This window comes from Lotus japonicus, chromosome 6 (genome assembly GCF_012489685.1).
Source record: "Lotus japonicus ecotype B-129 chromosome 6, LjGifu_v1.2".
Taxonomy (NCBI): domain Eukaryota; kingdom Viridiplantae; phylum Streptophyta; class Magnoliopsida; order Fabales; family Fabaceae; genus Lotus; species Lotus japonicus.
In genome coordinates this window covers 12,129,451-12,153,223 of record NC_080046.1, presented here as the reverse complement: position 1 = coordinate 12,153,223, position 23,773 = coordinate 12,129,451, and positions in this window count along the sequence as shown.

The window sequence follows — 23,773 nt, the reverse complement described above, 5'->3', positions numbered from 1 at the left end:
GAAAGTTGCAGCCGAGTTAACCTTCAAAATTCAACCTGTAGGTTCCGATTTTTATATTTACCGATTTCCCCCTTTAATTCGGCTGGCAGGTGAATAAAGTCGCTTCTTCTCTCCCAAATGCATATAAAATATGCTCAATTCTGGGTTCCAGGGCAAAAGTTATGGCTGTTTGAAGTTTGCAGCCGAATTAACCTTCAAAATTAAACCTGTAGGTTCCGATTTATATTTTTACCGGTTTCCCCTGTTTAATTCGGCTGGCAGGTGAATAAAGTCGCTTCTTCTCTCCCAAAACTATATAAAATATGCTCAATTCTAGTTTCCGTGGAAAAAGTTACGGCTGTTTAAAGTTTGCAGCCGAATTAACCTTCAAAATTCAACCAGTAGGTTCCGTTTTCTATTTTTACCGATTTCCCCCGTTTAATTCGGCTGGTAGTTGAATAAACTAGCCTCTTCTCTATCAAAACCATATAAAATATGCTCAATTCTGGGTTCCGGGGCAAAAGTTATGGCTGTTTGAAGTTTGCAGCTGAATTAACCTTCAAAATTCAACCTTTAGGTTCCGTTTTCTGTTTTTACCGGTTTTCGCCGTTTAATTCGCCTGGCACTTGAATAAATTAGCTTCTTCTACTCCAAAAGCATATAAAATATGCTCAATTCTGGGTTCCAGGGCAAAAGTTAGGGCTGTTTGAAAGTTGCAGCCGAGTTAGCCTTCAAAATTCAACCTGTAGGTTCCGATTTCTATTTTTACCGGTTTCCCCCGTTTATTTCGGCTGACACTTGAATAAAGTAGCTTCTTCTACACCAAAAGCATATAAAATATGCTCAATTCTGGGTTCCGGGGCAAAAGTTAGGGCTGTTTGAAAGTTGCAGCCGAGTTAACCTTCAAAATTCAACCTGTAGGTTCCGATTTCTATTTTAACCGATTTCACCCGTTTAATTCGGCTGGCACTTGAATAAAGTCGCTTCTTCTACCCCAAAAGCATATAAAATATGCTCAATTCTGGGTTCAGGGGCAAAAGTTATGGCTGTTTGAAAGTTGCAGCCGAGTTAACCTTCAAAATTCAACCTGTAGGTTCCGATTTATAGTTTTACCGATTTCCCCCGTTTAATTCGGCTGGCACTTGAATAAAGTAGCTTCTTCTACCCCAAAAGCATATAAAATAATCCGAATTCTGGTTTCCGGGGAAAAAGTTACGGCTGTTTGAAGTTTGCAGCCGAATTAACCTTCAAAATTCAACCAGTAGGTTCCGTTTTCTATTTTTACCGATTTCCCCCGTTTAATTCGGCTGGTAGTTGAATAAACTAGCCTCTTCTCTATCAAAACCATATAAAATATGCTCAATTCTGGGTTCCGGGGCAAAAGTTATGGCTGTTTGAAGTTTGCAGCTGAATTAACCTTCAAAATTCAACCTTTAGGTTCCGTTTTCTGTTTTTACCGGTTTTCGCCGTTTAATTCGCCTGGCACTTGAATAAATTAGCTTCTTCTACTCCAAAAGCATATAAAATATGCTCAATTCTGGGTTCCAGGGCAAAAGTTAGGGCTGTTTGAAAGTTGCAGCCGAGTTAGCCTTCAAAATTCAACCTGTAGGTTCCGATTTCTATTTTTACCGGTTTCCCCCGTTTATTTCGGCTGACACTTGAATAAAGTAGCTTCTTCTACACCAAAAGCATATAAAATATGCTCAATTCTGGGTTCCGGGGCAAAAGTTAGGGCTGTTTGAAAGTTGCAGCCGAGTTAACCTTCAAAATTCAACCTGTAGGTTCCGATTTCTATTTTAACCGATTTCACCCGTTTAATTCGGCTGGCACTTGAATAAAGTCGCTTCTTCTACCCCAAAAGCATATAAAATATGCTCAATTCTGGGTTCAGGGGCAAAAGTTATGGCTGTTTGAAAGTTGCAGCCGAGTTAACCTTCAAAATTCAACCTGTAGGTTCCGATTTATAGTTTTACCGATTTCCCCCGTTTAATTCGGCTGGCACTTGAATAAAGTAGCTTCTTCTACCCCAAAAACATATAAAATAATCCGAATTCTGGTTTCCGGGGAAAAAGTTACGGCTGTTTGAAGTTTGCAGCCGAATTAACCTTCAAAATTCAACCAGTAGGTTCCGTTTTCTATTTTTACCGATTTCCCTCGTTTAATTCGGCTGGCAGTTGAATAAACTAGCCTCTTCTCTCCCAAAACCATATAAAATATGCTCAATTCTGGGTTCCGGGGCAAAAGTTATGGCTGTTTGAAGTTTGCAGCTGAATTAACCTTCAAAATTCAACCTGTAGGTTCCGTTTTCTATTTTTACCGGTTTCCCCCGTTTAATTCGGCTGGCACTTGAATAAAGTAGCTTCTTTTACCCCAAAAGCATATAAAATATGCTCAATTCTGGGTTCAGGGGCAAAAGTTATGGCTGTTTGAAAGTTGCAGCCGAGTTAACCTTCAAAATTCAACCTATAGGTTCCGTTTTCTGTTTTTACCGGTTTTCGCCGTTTAATTCGCCTGGCACTTGAATAAATTAGCTTCTTCTACCCCAAAAGCATATAAAATATGCTCAATTCTGGGTTTCGGGGCAAAAGTTAGGGCTGTTTGAAAGTTGCAGCCGAGTTAGCCTTCAAAATTCAACCTGTAGGTTCCGATTTCTATTTTTACCGGTTTCCCCCGTTTATTTCGGCTGACACTTGAATAAAGTAGCTTCTTCTACACCAAAAGCATATAAAATATGCTCAATTCTGGGTTCCGGGGCAAAAGTTAGGGCTGTTTGAAAGTTGCAGCCGAGTTAACCTTCAAAATTCAACCTGTAGGTTCCGATTTCTATTTTAACCGATTTCACCCGTTTAATTCGGCTGGCACTTGAATAAAGTCGCTTCTTCTACCCCGAAAGCATATAAAATATGCTCAATTCTGGGTTCAGGGGCAAAAGTTATGGCTGTTTGAAAGTTGCAGCCGAGTTAACCTTCAAAATTCAACCTGTAGGTTCCGTTTTCTATTTTTACCGATTTCCCCCGTTTAATTCGGCTGGCAGTTGAATAAACTAGCCTCTTCTCTCCCAAAACCATATAAAATATGCTCAATTCTGGGTTCCGGGGCAAAAGTTATGGCTGTTTGAAGTTTGTAGCTGAATTAACCTTCAAAATTCAACCTGTAGGTTCCGTTTTCTGTTTTTACCGGTTTACGCCGTTTAATTCGCCTGGCACTTGAATAAAGTAGCTTCTTCTACCCCAAAAGCATATAAAATATGCTCAATTCTGGGTTCTGGGGCAAAAGTTAGGGCTGTTTGAAAGTTGCAGCCGAGTTAACCTTCAAAATTCAACCTGTAGGTTCCGATTTATATTTTAACCGATTTCCCCCGTTTAATTCGGCGGGCAGGTGAATAAAGTCGCTTCTTCTCTCACAAAAGCATATAAAATATGCTCAATTCTGGGTTCCGGGGCAAAAGTTATGGCTGTTTGAAGTTTGCAGCTGAATTAACCTTCAAAATTTAACCTGTAGGTTCCGCTTTCTGTTCTTACCGGTTTCCCCCGTTTATTTCGGCTGGCACTTGAATAAAGTAGCTTCTTCTACACCAAAAGCATATAAAATATGCTCAATTCTGGGTTCCGGGGCAAAAGTTAGGGCTGTTTGAAAGTTGCAGCCGAGTTAACCTTCAAAATTCAACCAGTAGGTTCCGTTTTCTATTTTTACCGATTTCCCCCGTTTAATTCGGCTGGCAGTTGAATAAACTATCCTCTTCTCTCCCAAAACTATATAAAATATGCTCAGTTCTGGGTTCCGGGGCAAAAGTTATGGCTGTTTGAAGTTTGCAGCCGAATTAACCTTCAAAATTCAACCAGTAGGTTCCGTTTTCTGTTTTTACCGGTTTCTGCCGTTTAATTCGGCTGGCAGTTGAATAAACTAGCTTCTTCTCTCCCAAAACCATATAAAATATGCTCAATTTTGGGTTCCGGGGCAAAAGTTATGGCTGTTTGAAGTTTGCAGCCGAATTAACCTTCAAAATTCAACCAGTAGGTTCCGTTTTCTGTTTTAACCGGTTTCTGCCGTTTAATTCGGCTGGCAGTTGAATAAACTAGCTTCTTTTCTCCCAAAACCATATAAAATATGCTCAATTTTGGGTTCCGGGGCAAAAGTTATGGCTGTTTGAAGTTTGCAGCCGAATTAACCTTCAAAATTCAACCTGTAGGTTCCGATTTATATTTTTACCGGTTTCTCCTGCTTAATTCGGCTGGCAGGTGAATAAAGTCGCTTCTTCTCTCCCAAAACTATATAAAATATGCTCAATTCTAGTTTCCGGGGAAAAAGTTACGGCTGTTTGAAGTTTGCATCCGAATTAACCTTCAAAATTCAACCAGTAGGTTCCGTTTTCTATTTTTACCGATTTCCCTCGTTTAATTCGGCTGGCAGTTGAATAAACTAGCCTCTTCTCTCCCAAAACCATATAAAATATGCTCAATTCTGGGTTCTGGGGCAAAAGTTATGGCTGTTTGAAGTTTGCAGCTGAATTAACCTTCAAAATTCAACCTGTAGGTTCCGTTTTCTGTTTTTACCGGTTTCTGCCGTTTAATTCGGCTGGCACTTGAATAAAGTAGCTTCTTCTACCCCAAAAGCATATAAAATATGCTCAATTATGGGTTCCGGGGCACAAGTTAGGGCTGTTCGAAAGTTGCAGCCGAGTTAACCTTCAAAATTCAACCTGTAGGTTCCGTTTTCTGTTTTTACTTGTTTCTGCCGTTTAATTCAGCTGGCACTTGAATAAAGTAGCTTCTTCTACCCCAAAAGCATATAAAATATGCTCAATTCAGGGTTCCGGGGCACAAGTTAGGGCTGTTTGAAAGTTGCAGCCGAGTTAACCTTCAAAATTCAACCTGTAGGTTCCGATTTATATTTTTACCGATTTCCCCCGTTTAGTTCGGCTGGCAGGTGAATAAAGTCGCTTCTTCTCTCCCAAAAGCATATAAAATATGCTCAATTCTGGGTACCGGGGCAAAAGTTATGGCTGTTTGAAGTTTGCAGCTGAATTAACCTTTAAAATTCAACCTGTAGGTTCCGTTTTCTGTTTTTACCGGTTTCTGCCGTTTAATTTGGCTGGCACTTGAATAAAGTAGATTCTTCTACCCCAAAAGCATATAAAATATGCTCAATTATGGGTTCCGGGGCAAAAGTTAGGGCTGTTTGAAAGTTGCAGCCGAGTTAACCTTCAAAACTCAACCAGTAGGTTCCGTTTTCTATTTTTACCGATTTCCCCCGTTTAATTCGGCTGGCAGTTGAATAAACTAGCCTCTTCTCTCCCAAAACTATATAAAATATGCTCAGTTCTGGGTTCCGGGGCAAAAGTTATGGCTGTTTGAAGTTTGCAGCCGAATTAACCTTCAAAATTCAACCAGTAGGTTCCGTTTTCTGTTTTTACCGGTTTCTGCCGTTTAATTCGGCTGGCAGTTGAATAAACTAGCTTCTTCTCTCCCAAAACCATATAAAATATGCTCAATTTTGGGTTCCGGGGCAAAAGTTATGGCTGTTTGAAGTTTGCAGCTGAATTAACCTTCAAAATTCAACCTGTAGGTTCCGTTTTCTGTTTTTACCGGTTTCTGCCGTTTAATTTGGCTGGCACTTGAATAAAGTAGCTTCTTCTACCCCAAAAGCATATAAAATATGCTCAATTATGGGTTCCGGGGCACAAGTTAGGGCTGTTCGAAAGTTGCAGCCGAGTTAACCTTCAAAATTCAACCTGTAGGTTCCGATTTCTATTTTTACCGGTTTCCCCCGTTTATTTCGGCTGACACTTGAATAAAGTAGCTTCTTCTACACCAAAAGCATATAAAATATGCTCAATTCTGGGTTCCGGGCCAAAAGTTAGGGCTGTTTGAAAGTTGCAGCCGAGTTAACCTTCAAAATTCAACCTGTAGGTTCTGATTTATATTTTTACCGGTTTCCCCTGTTTAATTCAGCTGGCAGGAGAATAAAGTCGCTTCTTCTCTCCCAAAACTATATAAAATATGCTCAATTCTAGTTTCCGGGGAAAAAGTTACGGCTGTTTGAAGTTTGCAGCCGTATTAACCTTAAAAATTCAACCAGTAGGTTCCGTTTTCTATTTTTACCGATTTCCCCCGTTTAATTCGGCTGGCAGTTGAATAAACTAGCCTCTTCTCTCCCAAAACTATATAAAATATGCTCAGTTCTGGGTTCCGGGGCAAAAGTTATGGCTGTTTGAAGTTTGCAGCCGAATTAACCTTCAAAATTCAACCAGTAGGTTCCGTTTTCTGTTTTTACCGGTTTCTGGCGTTTAATTCGGCTGGCAGTTGAATAAACTAGCTTCTTCTCTCCCAAAACCATATAAAATATGCTCAATTTTGGGTTCCGGGGCAAAAGTTATGGCTGTTTGAAGTTTGCAGCCGAATTAACCTTCAAAATTCAACCTGTAGGTTCCGATTTATATTTTTACCGGTTTCTCCTGCTTAATTCGGCTGGCAGGTGAATAAAGTCGCTTCTTCTCTCCCAAAACTATAAAAAATATGCTCAATTCTAGTTTCCGGGAAAAAAGTTACGGCTGTTTGAAGTTTGCATCCGAATTAACCTTCAAAATTCAACAAGTAGGTTCCGTTTTCTATTTTTACCGATTTCCCTCGTTTAATTCGGCTGGCAGTTGAATAAACTAGCCTCTTCTCTCCCAAAACCATATAAAATATGCTCAATTCTGGGTTCTGGGGCAAAAGTTATGGCTGTTTGAAGTTTGCAGCTGAATTATCCTTCAAAATTCAACCTGTAGGTTCCGTTTTCTGTTTTTACCGGTTTCTGCCGTTTAATTCGGCTGGCACTTGAATAAAGTAGCTTCTTCTACCCCAAAAGCATATAAAATATGCTCAATTATGGGTTCCGGGGCACAAGTTAGGGCTGTTCGAAAGTTGCAGCCGAGTTAACCTTCAAAATTCAACCTGTAGGTTCCGATTTCTATTTTTACCGGTTTCCCCCGTTTATTTCGGCTGACACTTGAATAAAGTAGCTTCTTCTACACCAAAAGCATATAAAATATGCTCAATTCTGGGTTCCGGGCCAAAAGTTAGGGCTGTTTGAAAGTTGCAGCCGAGTTAACCTTCAAAATTCAACCTGTAGGTTCTGATTTATATTTTTACCGGTTTCCCCTGTTTAATTCAGCTGGCAGGAGAATAAAGTCGCTTCTTCTCTCCCAAAACTATATAAAATATGCTCAATTCTAGTTTCCGGGGAAAAAGTTACGGCTGTTTGAAGTTTGCAGCCGTATTAACCTTAAAAATTCAACCAGTAGGTTCCGTTTTCTATTTTTACCGATTTCCCCCGTTTAATTCGGCTGGCAGTTGAATAAACTAGCCTCTTCTCTCCCAAAACTATATAAAATATGCTCAGTTCTGGGTTCCGGGGCAAAAGTTATGGCTGTTTGAAGTTTGCAGCCGAATTAACCTTCAAAATTCAACCAGTAGGTTCCGTTTTCTGTTTTTACCGGTTTCTGGCGTTTAATTCGGCTGGCAGTTGAATAAACTAGCTTCTTCTCTCCCAAAACCATATAAAATATGCTCAATTTTGGGTTCCGGGGCAAAAGTTATGGCTGTTTGAAGTTTGCAGCCGAATTAACCTTCAAAATTCAACCTGTAGGTTCCGATTTATATTTTTACCGGTTTCTCCTGCTTAATTCGGCTGGCAGGTGAATAAAGTCGCTTCTTCTCTCCCAAAACTATAAAAAATATGCTCAATTCTAGTTTCCGGGAAAAAAGTTACGGCTGTTTGAAGTTTGCATCCGAATTAACCTTCAAAATTCAACCAGTAGGTTCCGTTTTCTATTTTTACCGATTTCCCTCGTTTAATTCGGCTGGCAGTTGAATAAACTAGCCTCTTCTCTCCCAAAACCATATAAAATATGCTCAATTCTGGGTTCTGGGGCAAAAGTTATGGCTGTTTGAAGTTTGCAGCTGAATTATCCTTCAAAATTCAACCTGTAGGTTCCGTTTTCTGTTTTTACCGGTTTCTGCCGTTTAATTCGGCTGGCACTTGAATAAAGTAGCTTCTTCTACCCCAAAAGCATATAAAATATGCTCAATTATGGGTTCCGGGGCACAAGTTAGGGCTGTTCGAAAGTTGCAGCCGAGTTAACCTTCAAAATTCAACCTGTAGGTTCCGTTTTCTGTTTTTACTGGTTTCTGCCGTTTAATTCGGCTGGCACTTGAATAAAGTAGCTTCTTCTACCCCAAAAGCATATAAAATATGCTCAATTCTGGGTTCCGGGGCACAAGTTAGGGCTGTTTGAAAGTTGCAGCCGAGTTAACCTTCAAAATTCAACCTGTAGGTTCCGATTTATATTTTTACCGATTTCCCCCGTTTATTTCGGCTGGCAGGTGAATAAAGTCGCTTCTTCTCTCCCCAAAGCATATAAAATATGCTCAATTCTGGGTTCCGGGGCAAAAGTTATGGCTGTTTGAAGTTTGCAGCTGAATTAACCTTCAAAATTCAACCTGTAGGTTCCGTTTTCTATTTTTACCGGTTTCTGCCGTTTAATTTGGCTGGCACTTGAATAAAGTAGCTTCTTCTACCCCAAAAGCATATAAAATATGCTCAATTATGGGTTCCGGGGCACAAGTTAGGGCTGTTCGAAAGTTGCAGCCGAGTTAACCTTCAAAATTCAACCTGTAGGTTCCGATTTCTATTTTTACCGGTTTCCCCCTTTTATTTCGGCTGACACTTGAATAAAGTAGCTTCTTCTACACCAAAAGCATATAAAATATGCTCAATTCTGGGTTCCGGGCCAAAAGTTAGGGCTGTTTGAAAGTTGCAGCCGAGTTAACCTTCAAAATTCAACCTGTAGGTTCTGATTTATATTTTTACCGGTTTCCCCTGTTTAATTCAGCTGGCAGGAGAATAAAGTCGCTTCTTCTCTCCCAAAACTATATAAAATATGCTCAATTCTAGTTTCCGGGGAAAAAGTTACGGCTGTTTGAAGTTTGCAGCCGTATTAACCTTCAAAATTCAACCAGTAGGTTCCGTTTTCTATTTTTACCGATTTCCCCCGTTTAATTCGGTTGGCAGTTGAATAAACTAGCCTCTTCTCTCCCTAAACCATATAAAATATGCTCAATTCTGGGTTCCGGGGCAAAAGTTATGGTTGTTTGAAGTTTGCAGCTGAATTAACCTTCAAAATTCAACCTGAAGGTTCCGTTTTCTGTTTTTACCGGTTTCCCCCGTTTATTTCGGCTGGCACTTGAATAAAGTAGCTTCTTCTACACCAAAAGCATATAAAATATGCTCAATTCTGGGTTCCGGGGCAAACGTTAGGGCTGTTTGAAAGTTGCAGCCGAGTTAACCTTCAAAATTCAACCTGTAGGTTCCGATTTTTATTTTTACCGGTTTCGCTTGTTTAATTCGGCTGGTAGGTGAATAAAGTCGCTTCTTCTCTCCCAAAACTATATAAAATATGCTCAATTCTAGTTTCCGGGGAAAAAGTTACGGCTGTTTAAAGTTTGCAGCCGAATTAACCTTCAAAATTCAACCAGTAGGTTCCGTTTTCTATTTTTACCGATTTCCCCCGTTTAATTCGGCTGGTAGTTGAATAAACTAGCCTCTTCTCTCCCAAAACCATATAAAATATGCTCAATTTTTGGTTCCGGGGCAAAAGTTATGGCTTTTTGAAGTTTGCAGCTGAATTAACCTTCAAAATTCAACCTGTAGGTTCCGTTTTCTGTTTTTACCGGTTTTCCCCGTTTAATTCGGCTGGCACTTGAATAAAGTAGCTTCTTCTACACCAAAAGCATATAAAATATGCTCAATTCTGGGTTCCGGGGCAAAAGTTAGGGCTGTTTGAAAGTTGCAGCCGAGTTAACCTTCAAAATTCAACCAGTAGGTTCCGTTTTCTATTTTTACCGATTTCCCCCGTTTAATTCGGCTTGTAGTTGAATAAACTAGCCTCTTCTCTCCCAAAACCATATAAAATATGCTCAATTCTAGTTTCCGGGGAAAAAGTTACGGCTGTTTAAAGTTTGCAGCCGAATTAACCTTCAAAATTCAACCAGTAGGTTCCGTTTTCTATTTTTACCGATTTCCCCCGTTTAATTCGGCTGGTAGTTGAATAAACTAGCCTCTTCTCTCCCAAAACCATATAAAATATGCTCAATTTTTGGTTCCGGGGCAAAAGTTATGGCTTTTTGAAGTTTGCAGCTGAATTAACCTTCAAAATTCAACCTGTAGGTTCCGTTTTCTGTTTTTACCGGTTTTCGCCGTTTAATTCGGCTGGCACTTGAATAAAGTAGCTTCTTCTACACCAAAAGCATATAAAATATGCTCAATTCTGGGTTCCGGGGCAAAAGTTAGGGCTGTTTAAAAGTTGCAGCCGAGTTAACCTTCAAAATTCAACCTGTAGGTTCCGATTTCTATTTTTACCGATTTCCCCCGTTTAATTCGGCTGGCACATGAATAAAGTAGCTTCTTCTACCCCAAAAGCATATAAAATATTCTCAATTCTGGGTTCTGGGGCAAAAGTTAGGGCTGTTTGAAAGTTGCAGCCGTGTTAACCTTCAAAATTCAACCTCTAGGTTCCGATTTCTATTTTTACCGATTTACCCCGTTTAATTCGGCTGACACTTGAATAAAGTAGCTTCTTCTACCCCAAAAGCATATAAATTATGCTCAATTCTGGGTTCCGGGGCAAAAGTTAGGGCTGTTTGAAAGTTGCAGCCGAGTTAACCTTCAAAATTCAGCCTGTAGGTTCCGATTTATATTTTTACCGATTTTCCCCGTTTAATTCGGCTGGCAGGTGAATAAAGTCGCTTCTTCTCTCCCAAAAGCATATAAAATATGCTCAATTCTGGGTTCCGGGGCAAAAGTTATGGCTGTTTGAAGTTTGCAGCTGAATTAACCTTCAAAATTAAACCTGTAGGTTCCGATTTATATTTTTACCGGTTTCCCCTGTTTAATTCGGCTGGCAGGTGAATAAAGTCGCTTCTTCTCTCCCAAAACTATATAAAATATGCTCAATTCTAGTTTCCGGGGAAAAAGTTACGGCTGTTTGAAGTTTGCAGCCGAATTAACCTTCAAAATTCAACCAGTAGGTTCCGTTTTCTATTTTTACCGATTTCCCTCGTTTAATTCGGCTGGCAGTTGAATAAACTAGCCTCTTCTCTTCCAAAACCAAATAAAATATGCTCAATTCGGGGTTCCGGGGCAAAAGTTACGGCTGTTTGAAGTTTGCAGCCGAATTAACCTTCAAAATTCAACCAGTAGGTTCCGTTTTCTATTTTTACCGATTTCCCCCGTTTAATTCGGCTGGCACATGAATAAAGTAGCTTCTTCTACCCCAAAAGCATATAAAATATTCTCAATTCTGGGTTCTGGGGCAAAAGTTAGGGCTGTTTGAAAGTTGCAGCCGAGTTAACCTTCAAAATTCAACCTCTAGGTTCCGATTTCTATTTTTACCGATTTACCCCGTTTAATTCGGCTGGCACTTGAATAAAGTAGCTTCTTCTACCCCAAAAGCATATAAAGTATGCTCAATTCTGGGTTCCGGGGCAAAAGTTAGGGCTGTTTGAAAGTTGCAGCCGAGTTAACCTTCAAAATTCAGCCTGTAGGTTCCGATTTATATTTTTACCGATTTACCCCGTTTAATTCGGCTGGCACTTGAATAAAGTAGCTTCTTCTACCCCAAAAGCATATAAAGTATGCTCAATTCTGGGTTCCGGGGCAAAAGTTAGGGCTGTTTGAAAGTTGCAGCCGAGTTAACCTTCAAAATTCAGCCTGTAGGTTCCGATTTATATTTTTACCGATTTCCCCCGTTTAATTCGGCTGGCAGGTGAATAAAGTCGCTTCTTCTCTCCCAAAAGCATATAAAATATGCTCAATTCTGGGTTCCGGGGCAAAAGATATGGCTGTTTGAAGTTTGCAGCCGAATTAACCTTCAAAATTAAACCTGTAGGTTCCGATTTATATTTTTACCAGTGTTCGCCGTTTAATTCGGCTGGCACTTGAATAAAGTAGCTTCTTCTACCCCAAAAGCATATAAAATATGCTCAATTCTGGGTTCCGGGGAAAAAGTTAGAGCTGTTTGAAAGTTGCAGCCGAGTTAACCTTCAAAATTCAACCTGTAGGTTCCGATTTCTATTTTTACCGATTTCCCCCGTTTAATTCGGCTGGCACATGAATAAAGTAGCTTCTTCTACCCCAAAAGCATATAAAATATTCTCAATTCTGGGTTCTGGGGCAAAAGTTAGGGCTGTTTGAAAGTTGCAGCCGAGTTAATCTTCAAAATTCAACCTGTAGGTTCCGATTTCTATTTTTACCGATTAACCCCGTTTAATTCGGCTGGCACTTGAATAAAGTAGCTTCTTCTACCCCAAAAGCATATAAAGTATGCTCAATTCTGGGTTCCGGGGCAAAAGTTAGGGCTGTTTGAAAGTTGCAGCCGAGTTAACCTTCAAAATTCAACCTGTAGGTTCCGATTAATATTTTTACCGATTTCCCCCGTTTAATTCGGCTGGCAGGTGAATAAAGTCGCTTCTTCTCTCCCAAAAGCATATAAAATATGCTTAATTCTGGGTTCCGGGGCAAAAGTTACGGCTGTTTGAAGTTTGCAGCCGAATTAACCTTCAAAATTCAACAAGTAGGTTCCGTTTTCTATTTTTACCGATTTCCCCCGTTTAATTCGGTTGGCACTTGAATAAAGTAGCTCCTTCTACACCAAAAGCACATAAAATATGCTCAATTCTGGGTTCCGGGGCAAACGTTAGGGCTGTTTGAAAGTTGCAGCCGAGTTAACCTTCAAAATTCAACCTGTAGGTTCCGATTTTTATTTTTACCGGTTTCGCTTGTTTAATTCGGCTGGCAGGTGAATAAAGTCGCTTCTTCTCTCCCAAAACTATATAAAATATGCTCAATTCTAGTTTCCGGGGAAAAAGTTATGGCTGTTTAAAGTTTGCAGCCGAATTAACCTTCAAAATTCAACCAGTAGGTTCCGTTTTCTATTTTTACCGATTTCCCCCGTTTAATTCGGCTGGTAGTTGAATAAACTAGCCTCTTCTCTCCCAAAACCATATAAAATATGCTCAATTTTTGGTTCCGGGGAAAAGTTATGGCTTTTTGAAGTTTGCAGCTGAATTAACCTTCAAAATTCAACCTGTAGGTTCCGTTTTCTGTTTTTACCGGTTTTCGCCGTTTAATTCGGCTGGCACTTGAATAAAGTAGCTTCTTCTACCCCAAAAGCATATAAAATATGCTCAATTCTGGGTTCCGGGGCAAAAGTTAGGGCTGTTTGAAAGTTGCAGCCGAGTTAACCTTCAAAATTCAACCTGTAGGTTCCGATTTCTATTTTTACCGATTTCCCCCGTTTAATTCGGCTGGCACATGATTAAAGTAGCTTCTTCTACCCCAAAAGCATATAAAATATTCTCAATTCTGGGTTCTGGGGCAAAAGTTAGGGCTGTTTGAAAGTTGCAGCCGAGTTAACCTTCAAAATTCAACCTATAGGTTCCGATTTCTATTTTTACCGATTTACCCCGTTTAATTCGGCTGGCACTTGAATAATGTAGCTTCTTCTACCCCAAAAGCAAATAAAGTATGCTCAATTCTGGGTTCCGGGGCAAAAGTTAGGGCTGTTTGAAAGTTGCAGCCGAGTTAACCTTCAAAATTCAACCTGTAGGTTCCGTTTTCTGTTTTTACCGGTTTCCGCCGTTTAATTCGGCTGGCACTTGAATAAAGTAGCTTCTTCTACCCCAAAAGCATATAAAATATGCTCAATTCGGGGTTCCGGGGCAAAAGTTAGGGCTGTTTGAAAGTTGCAGCCGAGTTAACCTTCAAAATTCAACCTGTAGGTTCCGATTAATATTTTTATCGATTTCCCCCGTTTAATTCGGCTGGCAGGTGAATAAAGTCGCTTCTTCTCTCCCAAAAGCATATAAAATATGCTTAATTCTGGGTTCCGGGGCAAAAGTTATGGCTGTTTGAAGTTTGCAGCCGAATTAACCTTCAAAATTAAACCTGTAGGTTCTGATTTATATTTTTACCGGTTTCCCCTGTTTAATTCAGCTGGCAGGAGAATAAAGTCGCTTCTTCTCTCCCAAAACTATATAAAATATGCTCAATTCTAGTTTCCGGGGAAAAAGTTACGGCTGTTTGAAGTTTGCAGCCGAATTAACCTTCAAAATTCAACAAGTAGGTTCCGTTTTCTATTTTTACCGATTTCCCCCGTTTAATTCGGTTGGCACTTGAATAAAGTAGCTTCTTCTACACCAAAAGCACATAAAATATGCTCAATTCTGGGTTCCGGGGCAAACGTTAGGGCTGTTTGAAAGTTGCAGCCGAGTTAACCTTCAAAATTCAACCTGTAGGTTCCGATTTTTATTTTTACCGGTTTCGCTTGTTTAATTCGGCTGGCAGGTGAATAAAGTCGCTTCTTCTCTCCCAAAACTATATAAAATATGCTCAATTCTAGTTTCCGGGGAAAAAGTTATGGCTGTTTAAAGTTTGCAGCCGAATTAACCTTCAAAATTCAACCAGTAGGTTCCGTTTTCTATTTTTACCGATTTCCCCCGTTTAATTCGGCTGGTAGTTGAATAAACTAGCCTCTTCTCTCCCAAAACCATATAAAATATGCTCAATTTTTGGTTCCGGGGCAAAAGTTATGGCTTTTTGAAGTTTGCAGCTGAATTAACCTTCAAAATTCAACCTGTAGGTTCCGTTTTCTGTTTTTACCGGTTTTCGCCGTTTAATTCGGCTGGCACTTGAATAAAGTAGCTTCTTCTACCCCAAAAGCATATAAAATATGCTCAATTCTGGGTTCCGGGGCAAAAGTTAGGGCTGTTTGAAAGTTGCAGCCGAGTTAACCTTCAAAATTCAACCTGTAGGTTCCGATTTCTATTTTTACCGATTTCCCCCGTTTAATTCGGCTGGCACATGATTAAAGTAGCTTCTTCTACCCCAAAAGCATATAAAATATTCTCAATTCTGGGTTCTGGGGCAAAAGTTAGGGCTGTTTGAAAGTTGCAGCCGAGTTAACCTTCAAAATTCAACCTATAGGTTCCGATTTCTATTTTTACCGATTTACCCCGTTTAATTCGGCTGGCACTTGAATAATGTAGCTTCTTCTACCCCAAAAGCATATAAAGTATGCTCAATTCTGGGTTCCGGGGCAAAAGTTAGGGCTGTTTGAAAGTTGCAGCCGAGTTAACCTTCAAAATTCAACCTGTAGGTTCCGTTTTCTGTTTTTACCGGTTTCCGCCGTTTAATTCGGCTGGCACTTGAATAAAGTAGCTTCTTCTACCCCAAAAGCATATAAAATATGCTCAATTCGGGGTTCCGGGGCAAAAGTTAGGGCTGTTTGAAAGTTGCAGCCGAATTAACCTTCAAAATTCAACCTGTAGGTTCCGATTAATATTTTTATCGATTTCCCCCGTTTAATTCGGCTGGCAGGTGAATAAAGTCGCTTCTTCTCTCCCAAAAGCATATAAAATATGCTCAATTCTGGGTTCCTGGGCAAAAGTTATGGCTGTTTGAAGTTTGCAGCCGAATTAACCTTCAAAATTAAACCTGTAGGTTCTGATTTATATTTTTACCGGTTTCCCCTGTTTAATTCAGCTGGCAGGAGAATAAAGTCGCTTCTTCTCTCCCAAAACTATATTAAATATGCTCAATTCTAGTTTCCGGGGAAAAAGTTACGGCTGTTTGAAGTTTGCAGCCGAATTAACCTTCAAAATTCAACCAGTAGGTTCCGTTTTCTATTTTTACCGATTTCCCCCGTTTAATTCGGTTGGCAGTTGAATAAACTAGCCTCTTCTCTCCCAAAAGCATATAAAATATGCTCAATTCTGGGTTCCGGGGCAAAAGTTATGGTTGTTTCAAGTTTGCAGCTGAATTAACCTTCAAAATTCAACCTGTAGGTTCCGTTTTCTGTTTTTACCGGTTTCCCCCGTTTATTTCGGCTGGCACTTGAATAAAGTAGCTTCTTCTACACCTAAAGCATATAAAATATGCTCAATTCTGGGTTCCGGGGCAAACGTTAGGGCTGTTTGAAAGTTGCAGCCGAGTTAACCTTCAAAATTCAACCTGTAGGTTCTGATTTTTATTTTTACCAGTTTCGCATGTTTAATTCGAGTGGCAGGTGAATAAAGTCGCTTCTTCTCTCCCAAAACTATATAAAATATGCTCAATTCTAGTTTCCGGGGAAAAAGTTACGGCTGTTTGAAGTTTGCAGCCGAATTAACCTTCAAAATTCAACCAGTAGGTTCCGTTTTCTATTTTTACCGATTTCCCCCGTTTAATTCGGTTGGCAGTTGAATAAACTAGCCTCTTGTCTCCCAAAACCATATAAAATATGCTCAATTCTGGGTTCCGGGGCAAAAGTTATGGTTGTTTGAAGTTTGCAGCTGAATTAACCTTCAAAATTCAACCTGTAGGTTTCGTTTTCTGTTTTTACCGATTTCCCCCGTTTATTTCGGCTGGCACTTGAATAAAGTAGCTTCTTCTACACCAAAAGCATATAAAATATGCTCAATTCTGGGTTCCGGGGCAAACGTTAGGGCTGTTTGAAAGTTGCAGCCGAGTTAACCTTCAAAATTCAACCTGTAGGTTCCGATTTTTATTTTTACCGGTTTCGCTTGTTTAATTCGGCTGGCAGGTGAATAAAGTCGCTTCTTCTCTCCCAAAACTATATAAAATATGCTCAATTCTAGTTTCCGGGGAAAAAGTTACGGCTGTTTAAAGTTTGCAGCCGAATTAACCTTCAAAATTCAACCAGTAGGTTCCGTTTTCTATTTTTACCGATTTCCCCCGTTTAATTCGGCTGGTAGTTGAATAAACTAGCCTCTTCTCTCCCAAAACCATATAAAATATGCTCAATTTTTGGTTCCGGGGCAAAAGTTATGGCTTTTTGAAGTTTGCAGCTGAATTAACCTTCAAAATTCAACCTGTAGGTTCCGTTTTCAGTTTTTACCGGTTTCCGCCGTTTAATTCGGCTGGCACTTGAATAAAGTAGCTTCTTCTACCCCAAAAGCATATAAAATATGCTCAATTCTGGGTTCCGGGGCAAAAGTTAGGGCTGTTTGAAAGTTGCAGCCGAGTTAACCTTCAAAATTCAACCAGTAGGTTACGTTTTCTATTTTTACCGATTTCCCCCGTTTAATTCGGCTTATAGTTGAATAAACTAGCCTCTTCTCTCCCAAAACCATATAAAATATGCTCAATTCTAGTTTCCAGGGAAAAAGTTACGGCTGTTTAAAGTTTGCAGCCGAATTAACCTTCAAAATTCAACCAGTAGGTTCCGTTTTCTATTTTTACCGATTTCCCCCGTTTAATTCGGCTGGTAGTTGAATAAACTAGCCTCTTCTCTCCCAAAACCATATAAAATATGCTCAATTTTTGGTTCCGGGGCAAAAGTTATGGATTTTTGAAGTTTGCAGCTGAATTAACCTTCAAAATTCAACCTGTAGGTTCCGTTTTCTGTTTTTACCGGTTTTCGCCGTTTAATTCGGCTGGCACTTGAATAAAGTAGCTTCTTCTACCCCAAAAGCATATAAAATATGCTCAATTCTGGGTTCCGGGGCAAAAGTTAGGGCTGTTTGAAAGTTGCAGCCGAGTTAACCTTCAAAATTCAACCTGTAGGTTCCGATTTCTATTTTTACCGATTTCCCCCATTTAATTCGGCTGGCACATGATTAAAGTAGCTTCTTCTACCCCAAAAGCATATAAAATATTCTCAATTCTGGGTTCTGGGGCAAAAGTTAGGGCTGTTTGAAAGTTGCAGCCGAGTTAACCTTCAAAATTCAACCTATAGGTTCCGATTTCTATTTTTACCGATTTACCCCGTTTAATTCGGCTGGCACTTGAATAATGTAGCTTCTTCTACCCCAAAAGCATATAAAGTATGCTCAATTCTGTGTTCCGGGGCAAAAGTTAGGGCTGTTTGAAAGTTGCAGCCGAGTTAACCTTCAAAATTCAACCTGTAGGTTCCGTTTTCTGTTTTTACCGGTTTCCGCCGTTTAATTCGGCTGGAACTTGAATAAAGTAGCTTCTTCTACCCCAAAAGCATATAAAATATGCTCAATTCGGGGTTCTGGGGCAAAAGTTAGGGCTGTTTGAAAGTTGCAGCCGAGTTAACCTTCAAAATTCAACCTGTAGGTTCCGATTAATATTTTTATCGATTTCCCCCGTTTAATTCGGCTGGCAGGTGAATAAAGTCGCTTCTTCTCTCCCAGAAGCATATAAAATATGCTCAATTCTGGGTTCCTGGGCAAAAGTTATGGCTGTTTGAAGTTTGCAGGCGAATTAACCTTCAAAATTAAACCTGTAGGTTCTGATTTATATTTTTACCGGTTTCCCCTGTTTAATTCAGCTGGCAGGAGAATAAAGTCGCTTCTTCTCTCCCAAAACTATATAAAATATGCTCAATTCTAGTTTCCGAGGAAAAAGTTACGGCTGTTTGAAGTTTGCAGCCGAATTAACCTTCAAAATTCAACCAGTAGGTTCCGTTTTCTATTTTTACCGATTTCCCCCCGTTTAATTCGGTTGGCAGTTGAATAAACTAGCCTCTTCTCTCCCAAAAGCATATAAAATATGCTCAATTCTGGGTTCCGGGGCAAAAGTTATGGTTTTTTGAAGTTTGCAGCTGAATTAACCTTCAAAATTCAACCTGTAGGTTCCGTTTTCTGTTTTTAACCGGTTTCCCCCCGTTTATTTCGGCTGGCACTTGAATAAAGTAGCTTCTTCTACACCAAAAGCATATAAAATATGCTCAATTCTGGGTTCCGGGGCAAACGTTAGGGCTGTTTGAAAGTTGCAGCCGAGTTAACCTTCAAAATTCAACCTGTAGGTTCTGATTTTTATTTTTACCAGTTTCGCTTGTTTAATTCGAGTGGCAGGTGAATAAAGTCGCTTCTTCTCTCCCAAAACAATATAAAATATGCTCAATTCTAGTTTCCGGGGAAAAAGTTACGGCTGTTTAAAGTTTGCAGCTGAATTAACCTTCAAAATTCAACCAGTATGTTCCGTTTTCTATTTTTACCGATTTCCCCGTTTAATTCGGCTGGTAGTTGAATAAACTAGCCTCTTCTCTCCCAAAACCATATAAAATATGCTCAATTTTTGGTTCCGGGGCAAAAGTTATGGCTTTTTGAAGTTTGCAGCTGAATTAACCTTCAAAATTCAACCTGTAGGTTCCGTTTTCAGTTTTTACCGGTTTCCGCCGTTTAATTCGGCTGGCACTTGAATAAAGTAGCTTCTTCTACCCCAAAAGCATATAAAATATGCTCAATTCTGGGTTCCGGGGCAAAAGTTAGGGCTGTTTGAAAGTTGCAGCCGAGTTAACCTTCAAAATTCTACCAGTAGGTTCCGTTTTCTATTTTTACCGATTTCCCCCCGTTTAATTCGGCTTGTAGTTGAATAAACTAGCCTCTTCTCTCCCAAAACCATATAAAATATGCTCAATTCTAGTTTCCGGGGAAAAAGTTACGACTGTTTAAAGTTTGCAGCCGAATTAACCTTCAAAATTCAACCAGTAGGTTCCGTTTTCTATTTTTACCGATTTCCCCCGTTTAATTCGGCTGGTAGTTGAATAAACTAGCCTCTTCTCTCCCAAAACCATATAAAATATGCTCAATTTTTGGTTCCGGGGCAAAAGTTATGGCTTTTTGAAGTTTGCAGCTGAATTAACCTTCAAAATTCAACCTGTAGGTTCCGATTTCTGTTTTTACCGATTTCCCCCGTTTAATTCGGCTGGCACATGAATAAAGTAGCTTCTTCTACCCCAAAAGCATATAAAATATTCTCAATTCTGGGTTCTGGAGCAAAAGTTAGGGCTGTTTGAAAGTTGCAGCCGAGTTAACCTTCAAAATTCAACCTATAGGTTCCGATTTCTATTTTTACCGATTTACCCCGTTTAATTCGGCTGGCACTTGAATAAAGTAGCTTCTTCTACCCCAAAAGCATATAAAGTATGCTCAATTCTGGTTTCCGGGGCAAAAGTTAGGGCTGTTTGAAAGTTGCAGCCGAGTTAACCATCAAAATTCAGCCTGTAGGTTCCGATTTATATTTTTACCGATTTCCCCCGTTTAATTCGGCTGGCAGGTGAATAAAGTCGCTTCTTCTCTCCCAAAAGCATATAAAATATGCTCAATTATGGGTTCCGGGGCAAAAGTTATGGCTGTTTGAAGTTGCAGCCGAATTAACCTTCAAAATTAAACCTGTAGGTTCCGATTTATATTTTTACCGGTTTCTCCTGTTTAATTCGGCTGGCAGGTGAATAAAGTCGCTTCTTCTCTCCCAAAACTATATAAAATATGCTCAATTCTAGTTTCCGGGGAAAAAGTTACAGCTGTTTGAAGTTTGCAGCCGAATTAACCTTCAAAATTCAACCAGTAGGTTCCGTTTTCTATTTTTACCGATTTCCCCCGTTTAATTCGGCTGGCAGTTGAATAAACTAGCCTCTTCTCTTCCAAAACCATATAAAATATGCTCAATTCGGGGTTCCGGGGAAAAAGTTACGGTAGTTTGAAGTTTGCAGCCGAATTAACCTTCAAAATTCAACCAGTAGGTTCCGTTTTCTATTTTTACCGATTTCCCCCGTTTAATTCGGCTGGCAGTTGAATAAACTAGCCTCTTCTCTCCCAAAACCATATAAAATATGCTCAATTCTGGGTTCCGGGGCAAAAGTTAGGGCTATTTGAAAGTTGCAGCCGAGTTAACCTTCAAAATTCAACCTGTAGGTTCCGATTTCTATTTTTACCGATTTCCCCCGTTTAATTCGGCTGGCACATGAATAAAGTAGCTTCTTCTACCCCAAAAGCATATAAATATTCTCAATTCTGGGTTCTGGGGCAAAAGTTAGGGCTGTTTGAAAGTTGCAGCCGAGTTAACCTTCAAAATTCAACCTGTAGGTTCCGATTTCTATTTTTACCGATTTACCCCGTTTAATTCGGCTGGCACTTGAATAAAGTAGCTTCTTCTACCCCAAAAGCATATAAAGTTTGCTCAATTCTGGGTTCCGGGGCAAAAGTTAGGGCTGTTTGAAAGTTGCAGCCGAGTTAACCTTCAAAATTCAGCTTGTAAGTTCCGATTTATATTTTTACCGATTTCCCCCGTTTAATTCGGCTGGCAAGTGAATAAAGTCGCTTCTTCTCTCCCAAAAGCATATAAAATATGCTCAATTCTGGGTTCCGGGGCAAAAGTTATGGCTGTTTGAAGTTTGCAGCCGAATTAACCTTCAAAATTAAACCTGTAGGTTCCGATTTATATTTTTACCGGTTTCCCCTGTTTAATTCGGCTGGCAGGTGAATAAAGTCGCTTCTTCTCTCCCAAAACTATATAAAATATGCTCAATTCTAGTTTCCGGGGAAAAAGTTACGGCAGTTTGAAGTTTGCAGCCGAATTAACCTTCAAAATTCAACCAGTAGGTTTCCGTTTTCTATTTTTACCGATTTCCTCCGTTTAATTCGGCTGGCAGTTGAATAAACTAGCCTCTTCTCTCCCAAAACCATATAAATATGCTCAATTCTGGGTTCCGGGGCAAAAGTTATGGCTGTTTGAAGTTTGCAGCTGAATTAACCTTCAAAATTCAACCTGTAGGTTCCGTTTTCTGTTTTTACCGGTTTCCGCCATTTAATTCGGCTGGCACATGAATAAAGTAGCTTCTTCTACCCCAAAAGCATATAAAATATTCTCAATTCTGGGTTCCGGGGCAAAAGTTAGGGCTGTTTGAAAGTTGCAGCCGAGTTAACCTTCAAAATTCAACCTGTAGGTTCCGATTTCTATTTTTACCGGATTTCCCCCGTTTAATTCGGCTGGCACTTGAATAAAGTAGCTTCTTCTACCCCAAAAGCATATAAAGTATGCTCAATTCTGGGTTCCGGGGCAAAAGTTAGGGCTGTTTGAAAGTTGCAGCAGAGTTAACCTTCAAAATTCAGCCTGTAGGTTCCGATTTATATTTTTCCGATTTATATTTACCGATTTCCCCCGTTTAATTCGGCTGGCAGGTGAATAAAGTCGCTTCTTCTCTCCCCAAAAGCATATAAAATATGCTCAATTCTGGGTTCCGGGGCAAAAGTTATGGCTGTTTGAAGTTTGCAGCCGAATTAACCTTCAAAATTAAACCTGTAGGTTCCGATTTATATTTTTACCGGTTTCCCCTGTTTAATTCGGCTGGCAGGTGAATAAAGTCGCTTCTTCTCTCCCAAAACTATATAAAATATGCTCAATTCTAGTTTCCGGGGGAAAAGTTACGGCTGCTTGAAGTTTGCAGCCGAATAACCTTCAAAATTCAACCAGTAGGTTCCGTTTTCTATTTTTACCGATTTCCCCCGTTTAATTCGGTTGGCAGTTGAATAAACTAGCCTCTTCTCTCCCAAAACCATATAAAATGTGCTCAATTCTTGGTTCCAGGGCAAAAGTTATGGTTGTTTGAAGTTTGCAGGCTGAATTAACCTTCAAAATTCAACCTGTAGGTTCCGTTTTCTTGTTTTTTAACCGGTTTCCCCCGTTTATTTCGGCTGGCACTTGAATAAAGTAGCTTCTTCTACACCAAAAGCATATAAAATATGCTCAATTCTGGGTTCCGGGGCAAACGTTAGGGCTGTTTGAAAGTTGCAGCCGAGTTAACCTTCAAAACTCAGCCTGTAGGTTCCGATTTATATTTTTACCGATTTCCCCGTTTAATTCGGCTGGCAGGTGAATAAAGTCGCTTCTTCTCTCCCAAAAGCATATAAAATATGCTCAATTCTGGGTTCCGGGGCAAAAGTTGTGGCTGTTTGAAGTTTGCAGCCGAATTAACCTTCAAAATTAAACCTGTAGGTTCCGATTTATATTTTACCGGTTTCCCCTGTTAATTCGGCTGGCAGGTGAATAAAGTCGCTTCTTCTCTCCCAAAACTATATAAAATATGCTCAATTCTAGTTTCCGGGGAAAAAGTTACGGCAGTTTGAAGTTTGCAGCCGAATTAACCTTCAAAATTCAACCAGTAGGTTTCCGTTTTCTATTTTTTACCGATTTCCCCCGTTTAATTCGGCTGGCAGTTGAATAAACTAGCCTCTTCTCTCCCAAAACCATATAAAATATGCTCAATTCTGGGTTCCGGGGCAAAAGTTATGGCTGTTTGAAGTTTGCAGCTGAATTAACCTTCAAAATTCAACCTGTAGGTTCCGTTTTCTGTTTTTACCGTTTCCGCCATTTAATTCGGCGGGCAATGAATAAAGTAGCTTCTTCTACCCCAAAAGCATATAAAATATTCTCAATTCTGGGTTCCGGGGCAAAAGTTAGGGCTGTTTGAAAGTTGCAGCCGAGTTAACCTTCAAAATTCAACCTGTAGGTTCCGATTTCTATTTTTACCGATTTTCCCCGTTTAATTCGGCTGGCACTTGAAATAAAGTAGCTTCTTCTACCCCAAAAGCATATATAAAGTATGCTCAATTCTGGGTTCCGGGGCAAAAGTTAGGGCTGTTTGAAAGTTGCAGCCAGAGTTAACCTTCAAAATTCAGCCTGTAGGTTCCGATTTATATTTTTACCGATTTCCCCCGTTTAATTCGGCTGGCAGGTGAATAAAGTCGCTTCTTCTCTCCCAAAAGCATATAAAATATGCTCAATTCTGGGTTCCGGGGCAAAAGTTATGGCTGTTTGAAGTTTGCAGCCGAATTAACCTTCAAAATTAAACCTGTAGGTTTCCGATTTTATTTTTACCGGTTTCCCCTGTTTAATTCGGCTGGCAGGTGAATAAAGTCGCTTCTTCTCCCCAAAACTATATAAAATATGCTCAATTCTAGTTTCCGGGGAAAAAGTTACGGCTGCTTGAAGTTTGCAGCCGAATTAA